The sequence below is a fragment of the Myotis lucifugus genome, unplaced genomic scaffold, assembly GCF_000147115.1.
Source record: "Myotis lucifugus unplaced genomic scaffold, Myoluc2.0 scaffold_3, whole genome shotgun sequence".
In the NCBI taxonomy this organism is placed as follows: Eukaryota; Metazoa; Chordata; class Mammalia; order Chiroptera; family Vespertilionidae; genus Myotis; species Myotis lucifugus.
This window is the reverse complement of record NW_005871051.1, coordinates 10,824,132-10,830,671: the sequence shown is the minus strand read 5'-3', so window position 1 is coordinate 10,830,671 and position 6,540 is coordinate 10,824,132.

The following is a 6,540-nucleotide window of genomic DNA, read 5'->3' as shown; positions in this document are numbered from 1 at the left end:
AATGAGTGGCCATCCCCCCCTGTACATTAGCGCTTGGCAAATATTTGGATGATCATCATGGGGAGGGTTTTTAAAGGAATCCCGCTCGGGGGTGGGGATGGAGAATGGTTCTTTATAAGATAAATATTTATAGCCAAAATAAAAGAGCAAAAGGAAGAGGAAATAAACCCTGGGCCTCCCACAAATATTTTCCTATCTCTTGGCCCTATCTTTTTGGTCCCACCCCCTCCACCCCCAGCCCTCTACCTGGGACTCCTGCCTCATCTCCAGGACAATCCTTCCCTCAACTCTCCATTCACAGTGTCCCCAGGAGTCCAGGAGCCCCTTTCCCACTGGCTGGCAGGTGAAAGGGCCTGCCGATGGGAGCTGCTCCTCCATTCTCTCATCAGCTTCGGTCCAAGAGGCTCAGACACACTTACTTGCACAGCTTGCTCACTAGGGCCGGCTCTGCCTCACTCCACTCCCCATCGTCTTCTCTGTCCCCCTCTCCCCTCTGGACCACACAGGCTTTATGTGGAGATCAGGCTTCAGGAGCACAGGGAACGTGGCCTCATCAGGGACCATGGGGAGGCCTCAGGACTTGCATGGAGCCCAGATCCTGGCAGGCCGTGTGGGGGCCATGTGAATTGTCACAGGTGCATCCAGGGTACGTTTGTGAAGGACCCTTTTTGGAGGAGGAAGTAGGAAAAGGGGGACACAAAGGAGGACAAAAAGAGGAAGGGGGACAGCTCAGGACCCCACTTCTTCATTGTTCATTTCCAAACGAGATGGCAAAGCCCTGTCCAGTCCACTGGGGCTGTGTCTGGCATGAGTCAGCAACCAGTGCAATTTACTGCCAGTTGATTAAATTAGCATTTGTTATAAGCCAGAGAGGGAGGGCGGGCCTGTGCGCAAGGATAGATGGAGAATGAAGGAAATCTTCATGCCTTTTGAATTATTTATGGCCAGGAACTTTACATGCTAAAACCTGAGCAGACTTAGTAGAGGGAGCCTGCGAAGGATTCTCTCTTCCCTTAAAGCCACAGAGCACAGGGTCCCCTGGGAGGACCAGGAGAGTGCTAACAATGACAGACGGCAGCGGAGAAAGTGGAACTATTAATTTTATCGTGACCTTGAAAACAGAAATGCTGCACAGGATCCTGCTTCCACGAGGCACGGGGCGCCTTGGCTTTCTCGGTAACCTTTTGAGCGATGGATGTGAATGTCTGATCACATCCCGCTTTGATTTTGCCGAGTGCGAACACGGGATGACTGTCAGATCACCGGACAAAGGATGGGTCTCTTCGATCTTCCCCTCTGGCTCCCAGCCAGATGGGAGAGAAACAAAGACTCTGCCTTCCTTCCCCCTCGCCTGTCCCTCCTCCCTCCTGTCTCTCTCCTCCTGCCTTAACCGCTTCGAGCCAATTCTTTGGATAGAGTCTGCTGACTGTTCCTACATTTGGGGAAATCACGTCTAATTGTTTAAGGTACAAAAAAGAAAGGAGGTCTCAGGAAAGGGTCTCCTTTTGGGAGACGTGTGCTGCAGAGGAGAGGGAACTGTATGCTAGGCAGTGCACAGGGAGCCGGGCAGGGTGAGGGGATGGAGGTGCAGGGAGCAGCTGTGTAAGACCCAGGTAGGAGGGTGGCCTGCGAGCACCTTTTGTTCTTGGCTCTTCTGGCTGCTGGGAGCAGCGGGACACCCCACGTGCCAGCCCGAGGGAGCTGCCTCTGTTCATTGTCAAGATCTGAGGCTTCTGTCTGGGAGCCCCACTATAGAGCAAACTGTTGGGGGTCTTCCTATAGACTCAGCCTGCCTCCAAAATAGCTTCAGGAGAGGTAGCGCTTCTTCTTTTCACCCAAAGGGTTGCTGGTGGACCGCATTGTAATTCAGGGTTTTCACTGAACTCAGCATCCAGGGCCTGCGACTCCATCTCGAGAGAGGCAGGAAGAAGGCATAAGGGAGGAGTGGCCGAAGGGGAGGGACAGAGACAAAAGCAGCGTGGCAGATGCGGGGACTCGAGTCAGACAAAGAACTGGGACACGTGCTTTGGCAAACAAGCCAGGAACGCAGTCATTTCCTTGCCTTATCAACGCTAGTTTAATGTACCCATCACAGAAATACATAACAAAAATAAACCGAATCCAAGGCTGACTCTTTGGTAAGAATTGAGTCATTTCTTCCCCTGGTGAGTGTAAGTCTTACATTTTCATCTGTGCGTAAGCGAAACAAAGCAGGCGGTGTCCACTGCAGTCCCAGTAGATACGAAATGAGTAAGTGATGAGCACCCAACATGTACAATGGCAACCAGAAGGGAGCAGAGTGTGGAACTCCAGCGTGGGGTGTCCCCTCACCCCATCCCAGCACCAAAGGGAACCCATGCAGCCCAGGCCACAGAGGAAGGGCTTGGGTCTTACAGCCCTGCTACCAGCGATGCCTACTTCTCTCTTAGCTACACCAAAAAGTAAATTGAGGTCAGTTTCATAATTTAGGCAAAACCTCCCTTGAATTACTGAGATATTTCAGGCAAATGCAGATTTCAAAAAAAAAGATTAAATGGCAGAATTTGAGTTTGGGAACTCATTAAAAAGCAGTGAGACTTCCTGTATTGCATCTATTAGAAACAATTTGGAGGAAGGAGAGGTTGCTTTTTTTCTTTTAAAGAAATTATCTGGAAAATTACCCAGGTCTTTGCTTCCTCTTTTCAGATGCGATCTGGACAGGCCATGTTAAATGCAATAACCTCATTAGGATGGGCTTAGATAAAGAAAAAAATAAAAAATAAAAACAACAAGAAGAAACCGAGAAGCCCAAACTCTGCCCTCAAGCTCGCCCCCAAGAAGCCTGGCCTCTGATAAGTCGGTTCATCTCAGTCATTACTGTCTCCCACTCCCCCGAAATGGAGCCAGTCCCCGTGGCCACTTGCCCACTTTATAGGAATGCTCTAAAAATTAATATTCGCCGTGAGACCAGGAGACCCTCGGCAGGATCATCCCATCTCAATGCGAAGCATTATCAGTTTGTTTTGCCTGCCATTCTTGAGTTGGCATTGATACATTGTTCAGAATTTTTCTAAAACTCTCCTTTCTTTGTCGACCCCCATGACCAATAATGATGGGAAATAGTGTACTGGAATAAACCCAAGAAAGGAATATTTTTGCTTGTCCATCAACTCTGTGTTTAAAGTGACTACGATCATTTTAAGTGGTTCAATGAATACATAAGCGATGGACTATTGAAAAAGCATCAGTTGCTGCCAATCTGACCCTGCCTTGCCCAGGTTTTCTCAGTGTGTACGTTGGCATGGAGAGAAGGATGGAGGCTTGAGTCTTCGGGCTTTGGGGAGCTGAAGAGCTATGTGATTTTACTCCCTAAACGTTTCTAGAACCTACCCTCACCCTTCCCGTCCCTAATACCCACTGTGATTCAGGCTCTTTCTCTTGCCTGAAGTCTAAAGCAGCCTTGGAACTGGTACTCCTTTTTTTTTTTTCTTACTGATTTCAGAGAGAGGAAGGGGGAGACAGAGATAGAAACATCAATGATGAGAGAGAATCATTGATCAGCTGCCTCCTGCACGCCCCCTACTGGGGATTGAGCCCACAACTTAGGCACGTGCCCTGGCCAGGAATCAAACTGTGACCTCCTGGTTCGTGGGCTGACGCTCAACCACTGAGCCACACTGGCTGGGCGCAAGTGGTCCTCTTGACTCCAGTGTTATCTGCTGAGCAATCTCCACACTGCTGCTAGACTCCTTCCAGAGAGTGGACTTTGCGGTGCTGACGCCTCCATTGCCAGAAGATGCCGTCCAAGCTCTCCCAGGGGGAGGGCTTCCAGGCTCCGCTCCTGCCATTCCCTGGCTCGCAGATTCTCCTTCTGCAACAGCAGATTGCATGCGCTTTCCCAACGTGGACATGCTACTGTTTGCCTCTGGGCCTTTGCTCTTGCTGTCCTCTCTGCCAGGAGTATGTCTAAGGCAGCAAACCAAACAAACAACACACAAGGAGCACTCAGAGCTCCTGATTCAGCCTCCAGGACTCAGATCAGGGCACAGACCTTGTCCCCTTTTCTCTCCTTCTTGACTTCTTCTCCAGGATTTGCCTGCCTTCTCAATCCCCCTCCTTCAGCGGTGCTTACCTGGGCAAGGCTATAGCATGGAGCTGATATGTAAGGTTATATGGATCTTGATACGCTTGTCTACTCACTGAACAGTGAGCTCTATGACAAGGGGGGGACCTGTTTTGTTGTTGTTTTCTTATATCTTGAGCAATACCTAGCTCAAGGAGAGGTCTAATAAATATCTAAATACACACTTTTTAAGTAGCTTCTATGTGTAAGGCACTGTACTAGGTGTTCAGAGAAAGTCTGATAAGCATATCAATGCACACTTAAGTGAATTCTTTTTTTTCCTTGGAATGAATGATCCAGAGTTATGCAAATAATTAGCAAGTTGGAGGGGACCCTATGTCAACAGCGGGCCATCTGGCAGTATGAAGTCATAGCAGGTTGCTTCTCTTCACTGCCACCACTGTGGGGCCTGGGGCTTGCTTGTGGCTGTGGCCTTGGGTATAGAGACCTCCCCCATCTCTGGAGTTCTCTGCCTTGCATTCTGTTGCCATGGCAACAACCCACTTTCATTCTGGACTTCCTACATGGGAGAGGGGAACCCTTTCCTACCATGGCAAAAACAATGAGGGTTATTTAAAGCATACATTGACAAGGTTAATCATCAACATGTTATAGCAGCTCCACAAATTCTGGTTTAGTGGTAGGATAGTATGTTGGGTGTTTCTGGCAGTACTGGAAAATGGATTATCAGGATATGAGATTTGGTGTATTCTTGTTTAAATGTCTGTCTATGTGCCTATTGGGATTCTATTTTTGACATGCAAAATATTTTTGTTCTCTAAGTGTATGGAAAACCTGTTTTCAGTCAATCTTGTGTATCAAAGAAGAGAGCAACATTTCTAGAAGGAAGGCTGAGTGATCTCGAAGGTATGGGAGGCTGGGAAAAACAAGATACTAACACCTGTCCAGCACTATAACAAATCTGTTAAGAGATTATGGGGAAACACACTAATGCATCGTTTAAGTTTCATTTGGAATAGAGTCAGCTTTTAAAAAAAATCTTGCTAGCAGACTTGATTTTTAAACACCTTTCTATATTCAGGTGAGCACGTGCAGACATACACTGCAGAGCCTTGTTCATTATTCAGTGACTGCAGGGGCCTGATAGAGAGACTCCACGTGCTCTAAGGGAGATGTCTTAGTGTGGCTCTGCCAGCCCAGCCTGCTTGGAGATGAGCATCTCTTTCCTTTGCTCCCAGAGAACTCGGGATTCCCTCCCTAGTTCCATCATGGGCTGACCTGAGTTCCTTTTGCCTGTCTACTCAGGCAGCTTCTCTCCTCCAGTTTTCGGCGTTTACCACCAACACAGATGGAGGACTCTGGATTCTTGCAGAGGCAGGACTCTGCAGAGGTGCAGCAGGGATTGCCATGGTTCTCTGTCTCTTGCCTCCTCCTGACGCCTGGGTTCCTCCTTGATCAGAGGTGCCTTGCCATCAGCCCATTTGTCTTTTCTTGAAGGAGCCAGAAAAGATTCTCATTTATTCACTCACGTTGAGCTATCACCAACGCATGGAGACAGGTGATGAGCATCATTACACCTGGGGCACCGCGAACTCGGGCACGGGCCAGAGATTTGATTGGCAGGCTTATCTGTGACAAAATTGATCGGTAGATAGTTTTTCCGACGAAAATGAAGGTGATACTCTTTTTACTAGGCATCATTCTTAGTGGCTGCCCTAGGCCTGGCCCTGCATGAGCCACCATTTTTAGTTCCTCATGACTCCACACACAGCCAGAGGTGATTGGATTTGGAGGGGTGGGTGCAGGGGCACCTAATGGGCTGTTGGATTTTGTCCATTGGATTCTATACTCAGAAATCCCAGTGAGATAGTGAGCCATGTGAGGTTGGAATAGCCACAATGGGCCATGTCCAGGCTGCGGGTGTAAGGGAGCAGAAACTATGAGTACATAGAACCTGTTGGGTGGAGAAAGGCAGCACAGAGCATAGAAAAGAAATAAGCTAGTCAGTAGCCCAGAGAGAACAGTGTAGACACACAAAAGAGGGGGAACAGAAATGCTGAGAGAGACAGAGAGAGGTAGAGGAAGAAGAGTTGATAGAGAAGAGTGGAAAGAGAGGGAGAGAAGAAGAGGGAGGAGGAGGTAGGGAGAGAGGCAGCAGGAAGGAGGGAGAAAGGAAGACTCTCTAGTTTGCTTCCGTTCCATTCAGGTTCCCATGGGGTGGCATGGACTAGTAGTCAGGGGAACATTGCTTGGAGCCAGCCCATCTTGGTTCAAATCCTGGCTCATCACTTACTGGCTTTGTAACCTTGGGCAAGGCGTGTTTTTTTGTTTCCTGATCTATAAAATGGGCATAAGTGCAGTAGGGCCATTGTGAGGAACAAATGAGTTTACCCATGTAAAGCACTGATCAGGGTGCCTGGCGCACTATGTAAGTGTGATCTGTTTTTGTTACCAAGTTCTCCGCTTCAACTGAATGT